The 12,249-nt window shown below is 38.7% G+C and overlaps 1 long non-coding RNA gene across 1 annotated transcript; it reads right to left on the bottom strand.

Annotated features, from left to right (window-relative positions):
* Positions 1–2,939: 2,939 nt before the first annotated feature.
* On the bottom strand, positions 2,940–5,042 carry LOC124209125. Its single transcript, XR_006880789.1, has 4 exons — positions 4,539–5,042; positions 4,399–4,480; positions 3,782–4,342; positions 2,940–3,722 (listed from the first exon to the last, which is right to left on the bottom strand). It is a non-coding gene; the product is annotated as an uncharacterized LOC124209125 (long non-coding RNA).
* Between the last annotated feature and the right edge of the window lie 7,207 nt (positions 5,043–12,249).

The raw sequence follows: 12,249 nt of genomic DNA, 5'->3' as shown, positions 1-12,249 counted from the left end.
CCTTGGTGCTGCTGCTGAAGACCAAGTTCCCGCTGTTGGAAGGGTCCCTGCTCCTGGTGGTGGTTGAGGTAAAATAGGGTTAAAAATAAAGTTCTGTAATTTTAAAACAATTTAACTATAGGTGGTCACCGTGGAAATCTAGGAAAACGAGTTGCCAATGTACTTGTAGGAAAAGGCCGTGTTGGTGGAGATAGAGTTTAAGTCCACTCCTGACCTGTGTAAGGAAAACCTCATAACACAAAGTAAGGAAAAATATAAATGAGTAGGAATAGGAATCCTTTATCTAATCTATTGTTTTAATTTCAGGTGTTTAATTTGCAAAATTATCTTCATATTTTTTTCTTTTTGGCATCTCTTCTTTATTTATCTTATGCATCTTACTTTATTGAACGTCTTTTTTTCAATGAAATCACTTTAAAAATATTCGTCTTTAACAAAAATTCAATTATCCCAAATTTGTAGCAAAAAAATACAAATACCAGGCACTGATTTTAAAAAATTGTGCCGCAACTTCGCTTCCCCTGCTCGTCTTATAGAACTGCGTCATGACGTAGTCACGCATCAAGTGTCCATATATCAACGTATACCAACTCCTCTGAAGGACGCACAACTAGCGGTACAATTTACTAACCAGGTTATCTATTCCCCGCCCCGACCACTGAGTTTTAGTAACCCCCTAAGTTTATAGATGGCATGGAGCTTTTATACAAGAAAAACAAACAAGATTTGTTAACACACCAAAATATAAAGTAGCTTTTTGCACTCGTAGGTGGATCCCTTTAATATTTGTTATTTGTATGCTTTTCAATTTTTCCTTGAATTGGGACTCAAGGTTTGTATTGTGGTGAAATAATTTGAATTAATTCGTAAATTAGCCAACTCAGTAGTATCTCCAGCTATTATGATTGGTGCAGTACAGTGTACAGTTTTACATTTTTACAGTGATACCACTCCCTCTCGATAGGTGTAGGCTGAGGTTATGAGGGAGACCACCCCAACAGACCCGAAAGTCAAAGAGGGGGAAATGTTGTTTTCGCGAGCGCTAGGTGGCTTATAGGATGAAGCCCGTTATGGCCGTAAAACGAAGAAATTTTTAGGAATTTTTTCAATATTTCAATCTTTAATATCTCGGCTTCTGAGCCGAGTATCGAAAAAACATGAAAAGATTTGAAGAGGTGGGCTATCCCATCATTTGAAATAATTCGAATATTTCTAGGTTCAGCTGTTGACGAGAAAACTGCCGCACAAAAACCGAAAAAAGTCCAGATTTTGGCTACCCCCTCTCAGTTTTTTTTTAAATATCTCCCAAACTAAAAAATCTAGGCGATTGCGGTTTTAATCAATCGACATAGCAAAAAATTTTGCACAAAACCCATCTACTTCTTAATTTTAAGAACCCCCAGCGAGACCTAGAAAGACTAGGAAGTCGAGCATATCTGAGATGAGGAATTTTAAAACTTCAGAGCAAAATATGTATTGAAATAATTTATTAAATACATCTTCTGAAACAGCTTCCTTGATGATATTATTTCAGAAGATATAGAAATGATTGCAGGGAGGAATATGGAAAAAAATACGTTGACGAAATAACAAACTAAACACCTGTATTGAAAGTTTAAATTAAATTCTCAAGAGAAATATGTTTACCCTATGAACAAAAATTACTATTAAAAAAAGCCATGATAAATTTGTTGACTGTTATGCATACAACGTTCACAAATCATCAATCACTGCAATGTGTTTGTATCCACGAGAGACTTTTTTACTTGTGAGTTAAAATTAATATAATTATTTTTGCCCATTGCATAGATATAATTGAAAAAAACAAGAAAAAATGTGTGTTCGAAGTAAAATCCTCGTTTGTAATTATGAATTCATGTGTTGACTTAAAAATGAAAAAAAAAATAGTGGTCCATCCAAGTCCAAGTGATAATAATTTTTTAATTCATTTTTAAATTTGAACAAGCGATCCACGACTCAAGTAGACCGAAATCCCGGAGCGGCTTTCCGATCTAAATCCGGAAAAGGCCTTAAAAATATAAAAAAAATATGATTATGTTCGTCTCTGCACGCCGGATTTACCTGCGTTTGCAGAAAGACGAAATTCCCCCCCCCCCGTTTCCGAGATATTAAGCGTTTAAGTTTGGGTTTTTTAATTTTGTTAGAAATGGGGGGTGCTTTGACATCACATTTCTGAAAAGCGAAGGAGCTATAGAAAAAACTAATTGTATAAAAAGGTTTATTGCTATCTCAACAACCAAAATCCAAAAAGAATTTTCTTTCCGGATTTTATTGGTTGAGATATGGCAAATTTACTGAGAGGCTCAATTTTCCTTTTTCCCTCTCTGCCTGGCAGCCATTTTTTTGTACTCTCCGCCACGCCCCTTGCGGAAGCAAACCGAAGGTTTTATCTGTTGGCCTTAATTTTAGACCAATAGAAGTCATATCGGCCTTAATATTTAGTGGAACCAAGCTGGCTTCCGCAAGGGGCGCGGCGGCATATTGAAATTCCATCATTAAGATTACCCATGTTTTTGTTGACATCTAAGCACTAAACATAAGAAATTTCATCAAACTTAACTATAATTTTTCTTGTAAAAAACATTATTTAATCAATTTTGAACAAATGAAGCAGATATGGATATTGCAAATTATCGTATTAAATTACAAAAAATTAAACCACACATTAAAATTATTAATAACTATGAAATTGTTTTGGTCATAATTCTATGAATAAAAACAAGTTTTACCAGAGGCCAAGATGGGGACCGAAAAACCATATAGATTGGACTGAATTGCGAGATAGCGCAAGCGCAACTCAGCTATGCTGAGTTGTCCTTTATTAACCCAATTTTTAGTTCTAAAAAAATCTAACCAGCCTATTATAAATAAAGTAAGTAAATTAAATTGCTGTATTTAAAAAAAAAAATAAATCCATACATTTTCATCTCTTTGATGTTATCGATGTCATACAGGAGTCTGTTTTTACTTGGTAACGTCATTCATTTCCCATTTTAAAATTTGGCAACATCGCACCTTCTCTTCCTCTTTCTTCTAGTGGCCTAGTGAACACACACGATTGCTCTACCATTCCCCGACTTAATATACTTCATTCTAGAGTCATTGTGTGAGAAAGAAACTTGCATTTCCCTAATAAATAATAAAAATATATCAATTTCTACGAAATTTTAGTGACATTAATATTACATAATAAAGCGATTCCCCATGAAGTTCGACAGGGGTTTGGAGTACTGCAGATTTTTTTTTCTTGAGAAATTAATTGCATTTGCATCGAACGACGCTGTCTATCGGTGTTAAAATACTTTACATGGGCCTCATGGAAATTTTTTAAGACTGATCAGCTTTTTCGATTCAATCCTCAATTTTTTGTTTTTACCACAATTTTTTTTGTTTTCACCATGTATCTGGGCTAAATCCAACAATTTCATCTATTCAAATGAATTTAAAAACACAGTGAAGAACTAGACTAGCATTATAATTTAACGAAACAGAAACCAACTTATTAGCACCCCTGATTGAAGCTACTATATTACTTCTTTCTTTTCGAAGACGAATTAATTCTCGTTCCAAAGTTTGAAGTTCGCTACTATACAGAGAACGGCTTGCAGCAGCAAGATCTCGTATTTTTTTACCCACCAGTTCGTCCAGAGAATTGGGAACAATGTTACGATGCATTGAGGCTGGAATACCGATGCGTACAACTACAAAAAAATAAATTATTAAAGATGGTAAGTCATAGTTATAACTACGATTTACTTACTTCTGTATCAAGTTGCCGTGCATCCACCGTGCATCGCACGACGCTGTTTGTCAGTCTCCATATGCATGGAAGGTTACGTGCTGGGTGAAAAAGTCGTAAGTGTGCATTTAAATTTGTTTATGGAAGCCAAAAACAGTGCGCATCACAGGGATACAAATCAAAGGATATTTGAGCCAAATACTAATTGAGTAAAATTGGGTAAAAAGCCGCCAGGGTACAAACGAGGGGGCAAAAAAGGGGGCAAAGCAAGCAGTATCAAACTAAAAAAAAATCTCTTTATCTTCAAAAACTCAAAATGGGGGGACGCTGCATGCTCAAATTTATAAAAAAAACTGTAAAAGAAAATTCAACGAACTAATATGAATAAGCGTGATGCGAGGGAGTCATAACGTCCAGCACCCAATGCACCATGCCCAGCGGCAAATGCACCAGGCCAAACAGCCAATGCAACAGGCTAAGCAGCCAACGCACCACGTACTGCGGCCAAGGCACCAAGTCCTGCGGCCAAAGCACCACGTCCTGCCCCTCTTGGACTACGTCGTCCACAATTTCCACGAACTGCTACAAAGGTAAGAGGTATAAAGAAAAGAATCTAAAACAATTAATTAATGGAGTACCGTTGTTCTGAATCAACGCAGCGGCGATCGAAAGTAATAGATTTCGGTTGACACCCTATCCATGGGTAGGAATTACTGCAACCTGCATAAACAGTAGAGGTTAGCTGTTTTTTTTTTTTTTTTTTTAAATTTTAACCTACCAATACTACAAGTGCAATTAAATGCATACGCATGGATGTTCGATTGGTTGAAGCGATGAGGGAACAACCTGTGAAGAGCCGTCTGCACTTCTCTGTCGCAGGTCACCTGAGCCATGAAACTAGTCGCTCTGTCTGCTGCCATAAAAGCAGTTCGAACTGTGACATGCAGTTCAGAATGTCCACGGCATGTTCTGGCTGCTCGTATTTGTTGTTTGGATATAACCATCCTGTAGACACACACATGCAAGAATAAACATGAAAGATAATATTGTTATTATTATATTTTGTTTAAGATATGTTTGTTGTTAGCGTGATGTGGTAGTGAACCCTTAATAGACAGGAGGTGAACCCTTTAATATCCCGCCAATCAATAATCAATCAGTAATAATGGGCTTTGAGACTTTGAGACTCGACTCTTCTTTTTTCCTCCTCTTTTTTCCGTCTTGGGTGGGTAGGAGTGGTACATATTCTGGTCGAAACCCCATCCATGAATAGAAATAACTGCAACTTGCAAAAACAGTAAAGGTTAGTTGTTATTTTTAAAATTTGACCTACCAATACTTACGTTTTCAAATGCCCAAGGATTGTGTATTACTGTGCAGTTGAACGCATATTTATGGATATTTGATTTGTTGAATAGATGTGGGTAAAGCCTGTGGAGAGCTGTTTGCACCTCCCTGTGGCACCTCAACTGGACCCTGAAATTATTAGCTCGGCCTGCTACAATAAAAGCAGTATCCGTACTGTGACATGAAGGGTAGAACTTCCACGGCATGTTCTAGCTCCTTCTATTTGATGTCTAGAAAAAACCATCCTATAGACACAGACAGATGTTTGTTGATATTTATTCAGGTGGAAGCCAGAATTAACCTGAAAGATGATCATTGTTATTATGATATGTTGTTTATGATATGTTTGTTCTTAGCGTAAATTAAACCCCCTAAGATAGACGGGAGGTTAACCCAATAAAAAACACAAAATGTAATTACCTTGGATTAAATATGACAAGTAAGAGACAGAAATGTACTGAGTACATTATATTTAGTAAGATATCCGTTGAGGAGTTCAGACGACCACTGAGAGAAGGATAATCACGAAACTAACAACTATTCAGCACGAGGGGGGGGGGTTGTAGGCACGTCAAGAAGAAAAGGATTCGTGCCGGTGGTGCTGTATGCACAAGTAGAAAACGAGGCTGTCCGTCACGCGGGAGGTGTGTTGACGAAAGTGAGTCACACCGGTCGTTGATTAGTTTAATAAAAATACAAACCTAAAGCTAAATAAAACCCTGAATAACAAAACATATTTGTCCTCTATTTGTATCTTGTTTCTCAGTTTTCTTATGCTGCACATAATAAACGGTAATAATTACAATAAAATCAAACCAAAGATTATGAAGAAGAGAAAAAAAATGTAACGCTTTTTTCGTAATGCATCCTTTAAATCTATTAAATCCATAGTAAAAGCATGCTGATGTTCATCGAATTCACGATCAGAAGCAAAACAAAATAAAAACAAAATTAAATAAAATAAAAAAAAATTTCGATCGGAGAAGCGAAAAAATTTGAAAAGTTTTCGTGTTCGTCTTTTCAACGATATTTGACAAAAGAAATTTAATTCGCTCCTTTTTCTTTCAATAGCTTACCTCCCATTGCCTACCATATAACTGTACAAGGGATCTTCGACTTTTCCCATGCAAAAGTATTGAGAGAATTTGACATGACGGCTGGAACACCACCTTCATTTGCTTATTTACCATGATTGACTTGCGTCTCCTGCTGCAAAGTGAGAGTCGATCACAGGATTGAAGGGAAAAGGTTTCAGATTTAAATTTATATCACAGCTTCATGTTATAAATCAGTCAAAGTATAAAGTAAAGAAATTGTTTAATATTGCAAGGATCGAGAAGCTACCTTTATCTATGAAGTAGTGGCCAACCAGATCTAGCCACTGGAGAGCGTTAGAAGTAATACCCAGGAAGTGGGGCATCTCAACTACTGCACTGGAAAGGAGACACCATCACGACCTCAATTCTCAACACGCCGACAACCGCGTTCCCTGGTATGGAATTTCCCCTCAGAAGATAGTCTGCCAAACGTGACCACTCCAGCAACTTCTTCCTAAAGCACTTGCTTTAAGGGTCTTAGCTTTAAGTTTATGTTATTGTTTTGAACTGTAGTGTTCATAAAAGTAATACAGAACCATCATCATCCGATGATACTTGAGAATTGCATTTGCTCAAGTAAAGTAAGACCCCGAGTTGATCCTTACAATATTAAAGAACGAAATACCAAGGTTGTTCGTCTCGGTTGTTCTTCGGATGCCTAAAATCTATTTGAAATCCACAGATATTTCATTGCGTAACACAATTTTTGTTTTAAACTAGCAACTAGCGACAGCGAATAGCAAATAACCATCTAGTAGGATATATCATATATCATATATCATATACATTTTTTGATATTTTTAGGTTGGATTACATTCCTTCGTCGGTAAAATCGAAATTCTTTACTATGAAATCTAATCGGTTTAGATTCAAGATTTTTCTTAAATAATTGGACGTGGCCAAGATCTTCAAAACTTGGCTGGTAATTTTAAACATAAAATATTTAAAGACCAATGATAAAGCCCATATTTATTTATTTTTTAAATTTATTCTCAATCTACTTTCAGCCACACCCAAATTGAGTGACGTGGCGTAGCAGAATGCTTCAGACAGAATACTTCAACAACAAGATTAAAGAAATAAGTATACATAAGTAAAATAAATGCTCACGAAGAAAAATATTGCAATTTGTTTTACGTAAAATTGCTATTCATACCGGACTATTATTCCTATCCCTTTGGATATCCTAAGAAAGAGAGAGGGAGAGGACGGTAGTAAGTAATAAAAGCAGAACAATAATTAAGAAGAACCAAAAAGGAAGGCTCAGTGATGACTTTTTCAACAATTTTTAAGTTATTTCTGAACTAAGAATTCCTTTTGGCAATACTCGTAAAGAAAAAAAAATTTGTAATTGCAAGCCGACCTTTGTTACCAAGATTTTTTCCTTAATCCTAGACAGCTTAAGTGCAAATAATGTTGGTAAATTCATTTTTTATATTTCAAAACCGAAAAATTTAGAATTGTCTCAGGTATTCCGCCAATACAATTTAGATTGTATGAGATAGAGAGAATCGATTTGACCTGTTTTGACCAATTGTTTTCTAAAACTTTAAAGGAGTAGGGTAAGAAAAATAGACATCACGCCCCTCTTCAGACCATTTAAAAGAAGAATACAACGGGTGGGTGTTTTTTTTTTCATTGCATCCTCAATGTTTTCCTCGACAACGGCTTCCTCTTCCTCCTCTACCGCGTAAATAATCATTAGCGTACCTGCGAGAAGGGGAAAGATTGAAAACAAGGACATAGCGTTAGAACTTGACGGACGGAAAACCGTTGGTTAAATGTGACTGGCGGCAGAAAACCTCTAAAAATGTATATACCAACAGTGTCGTTTGACTGTAACGGGAGGGCGGGAGGAAATTAAAGTTTAAATCGATTCTGCTGGTGGGAACTCTCATTGGACGTCCAGGTTATCCCAGTACTGATATCGCGGCAAACTGAGCCCCAACCCGTTAATGATGCGTCGGCGTAAATAGTTAAGGCTGGCTCGGCTTCAAAAATATTCCTTCTTGGTAGAAAGACGAATTTATTCATCCACCTGACAAGGTCCATTTTGGATATCCGTGAGAGAGGAATCTTAGCTTGCAAATCTTCCCCACATAATCTGGAATGCTCGATGAACACGGCTTGGGCGGCCCTGTAATGTGCCCTAGATAAAGGAATCATTGACTCCTCCCAATTAAATTTGCCCAGCATCAAGCTCGCTAAGTCTCGAAGCGGTAGATTAGATTTTGACAGCGCATCGGAACCTTTTATTCGGATCGATTCAATTTCATTTTCGGGGAGGAAAATTTTTAGGTCTACCGAATCTACCAGCATACCCAGAAACTCTAAAAACTGAAGTGGCAACAGGGAGGATTTGAAATCATTAATTACGAAACCCAACACTTGAAGCAGGCTTTTCACGAATGAAAGTGTCTGTACGAGCCTGTTTTTGCACTGGGATAATAAAATAATGTCATCCAAATAAATGACCAGTCGACATCCCAGACTGCGCAAAAACGCAACTACTGGTTTAGCCCTTTATCTACCGTCGAGACAACCCTGGTGAGATCTGCTTGATCTTTCAATTGCCTGTCGGTACAAAGCCATATAGGGAATCTTATCTGGAACCGTGTTTACGTGGCGTCCTAAAACTTTATTTGATTCGCGGCCCAAAAAGATTAAGAAATTTTGTGAACGCCCATGGAGCGGAAACCAAACCAAAAGGCAGATAAACATACTGGTAGATTTTCTCTTCACAAAGGAACTGCAAATAATTTTGTTGATCCTCTTAGTCTGGTACCGTTAGGTATGCGTCTTTGAAGTCCAGCTTGAACATCCAGTCCCCCTTGATAATTAGATGCCTAAGCGTATTAATGTTCTCTATCTTAAAATGGGGGTGAAGAACTCATTCAGCTTTTTAAGATTAATGATGGGTCTAAAACCCCATGAGGCTTTCGGAATGATAAACATAGGGCTAACAAAGTCAATTCTGCCTGGCTCAACTATAGCCCCTATTTGAAGGAGATCATTTACTTCTTGTTTGCCAACAGCTTACTTTAACTCACTCATCCCGGCTTTGCGAGGTCGCCACGGTTACTTTATGGACGAGGACGAAGATGAAATTGCTCAAGTGACTTATGGTATCAAAAGAGGAGGCAAAGGTGTTTTTGACGTCAAGGAGCAAACCGGAATCATCCACTTGAGGAGTCAGCCGCTCAATAGCGCCCGAAAAGCTCAGTACAAACTGAAAGTGGCCGCCATTGACAGAGGCGATCGCAAAGCATTTGAAGACGCAGTGTTGGAAATTTTGGTGGAAAATTCGGCAAATTACCTGGATTTTGGCAGCAGCAGCGGCTATCACTTCGTGGTTGTCGAATTGGATAATTCCATCCACCACCACCGCACCATCAGCCTCCACCAGGCCGTTTGAATCCAGATGGCCGAGGTGGTAGGTGGCTTCAGCAAAGAGGAGCATACAAGTATACAACATCTATTGATGGCAAAGACCTAGAGAAGATGGTAGTCATTTCAATAGCTGGGCAGAGTAAAAGTATCGTGGTCATTTGGAAAAAATTTCTATTACTATGTTGATTATACTAAAATTAATTCTAAATGGAGCAATGAAAAAAGTTAAAGAAACTCTTCTTTAAAATTAATTCTAAGACACGGAAGAATTCGTCATTCCAGGTCATGTGGTTGACGTCGCGCTGGTCGGCAGTGGCGCTAGCGTAGCGCGGAGGGTGGTAGGGAGATAGTTTTAGGGTGGGTTCTGGTAGGGTGAATAAATGGGGTGGCGTCGTCTGCTGGCTCTTCCATTGAGTTGGGCATCTCCTTATCTCTGGTTACACCAAAAAATAATATGTCTCTAATTTGCCAGAGCAAGCACCCTAAATTGCGCGCAAACACACCTAACCTACCAAACCTTCCTAACCTTACCCCCTAACCCCCCAAAATTTACTAGGCACACTTCCTGATTTTTAAAGTTAAACCCTAAATGTCCCAGAGGGAAACTCGAAACTCGCGACGCTAGGCGCGCGGGACAATTTTTTATTCCTTACGCTTTTGTACGGCACGCCGAAAGGGAAAAAAATAAAAAGAACTAAATTCGCCGCAACGCCATCGAGCGGTCAAATATAGAACAACATGCAAAAATTCCCTTTTCTTGCCCAAAAACGCGGATATTTTCTTCGCTTATTGGTCGGTAAGCTATCTAATCGTAATTTTTAAAGGAGATGAAATTGGAAATAAATAGAAATAAATATCGCATGATTAGCTATAGAATTTCGGTGGTCAAAGCAGGGAAGAGAACACTGCCAAAATTGTCTTGTGTAGTCGTACTGTTTGATCTCTGTAGCTATGGGAGGAGTATACTATTTGGCACTTATTTAGTTTTTGAGCCCCCACTTCTTTTTTTCTCGATATTTTTTATCCCCGCTAGGCTTTAAAAAAGAGGAAAAAATTAGCTATCAAAGGCGTATTTTTAGTTTTTGACAATTTGCTTTGTTTAAAGCTAAAAGCGCTTTGAAAATGAAGGAGGGTGGGTTGAGTTTGGGGCAATTAATGAAAGATTCCTAAGAATAAGCAAAGTTCAATGACAATTTAAACAACAACAAAAGCGTCCATCTGCCACCCTTCCCAACCGCTTGGTTTCCATTCCCGCCTCTTTTCTGAGTTTACCGGAAACTCCGGCCGTCAATAAAAACGGGAAGATGAAAAGTGCACTGGACTGTGTGCGTGGTCACCACCGGTCACCACCACCAGTTGCTGGACTCGCTTAGTGTTATTTCCACATTCAGAATTTTTGCCCATAACCACAAAAAAGGGAATCGACAATCGAGACTGGGAAGCAGCCAGAAGATAGCTATAGATGATCGGCTAATCATTAGTCACCATCACCGACCAAATCAAAAAGCTAAACGTTCCGCTTCTCCTCCGCATCGAATTCTATCGCAGCCGACAGATCGCTGACCATGATGACAACATTTCTAACAACCCAAAAGAATGTTGTCGGTCCCTTTTATTATATCCGAGCGATTTTCAATGATAATTTCGTTGAAAATAAAAGAACGAGTTCAACTTCCGCAATTGCCGCGTGTTCTTGATTGTTTTGGTTAATCACATTTCACCAGCTGATAATCGTATCAAATGTGGGTTTTTTTCTGGTTTTTGACGGTTCAGCCATTTTATTATTTCGAAACATTTTATTTTGTTTGTTTTTTTCCTTTCAACTCTTTAAACGTAAAAAAAAATATTTAAAATGAAGAAGAAGAAAAGAAAAGGATAGCCTACAACCTGCAGCTGAAATGCTGAATGTTGACCTTGCTTTTTCGGTGGCTAACTGCCAAGTTATCCAAGTTATGAGCGTCGAATAACGATTCCGGCCATATTTCTTCTTCTTTTTTTCGTAAGGTGGTTTATTTTTTTGCTCCTCCTTCACACTCTTCTGACGGAGTAGGCCTACAAGATATTGGAGGATTGAGAGCTTTATTTCTTAAGGGGTAAAAAAGAAAAGAATGAAAAGAATTTGGGTCCGTGTATTTCGCTCGCGCCGGACACACTACCGAGGGGTCAGTTTCATTCTTCAATATCCGCCCCCGTCACCGTCCATTTCGTATTCGTTTTCAAGACAATTCTTCTTCTTCTTCTTTATATTCATTATTTTTCAGCGTATGAGTTGTTGTTGTTGTTGTTCACCCTTCGTCGTGTCCAGCGGTTTTACTGCCCAGCAATCCGCGCACGGACGACGAGACGGATGTCGGAGCGCCATCGAAGACGTGCTCCAATCGGCGCCTGTATAGATCCCGTTGCCCTGCGAGTTGGGATCCTTGCAGCTGGTGGCCAGGAGTCCATCGTCGAAGAAGCTGTCGGCCTTGTACGGCTCGTTGAGGGCGTAATCGATCACAGTGTCGGAGATTCCGCGCAGGCTCCGCCAGCCGGACCAAGTAAATTTGCCCGGATTGTTCGCCACATTATTTCCGGCCGACTGGTGGTCCCAGCTCTTGCTCTTCAACCAATTGATGATCGACGTGCCGCCGCCGGACAAGTCGTCCAGCGTTTTCT

This window comes from Daphnia pulex, chromosome 2 (assembly GCF_021134715.1).
Source record: "Daphnia pulex isolate KAP4 chromosome 2, ASM2113471v1".
NCBI classification, from domain to species: domain Eukaryota; kingdom Metazoa; phylum Arthropoda; class Branchiopoda; order Diplostraca; family Daphniidae; genus Daphnia; species Daphnia pulex.
This window is presented reverse-complemented; position numbering and strand designations above follow the sequence as displayed.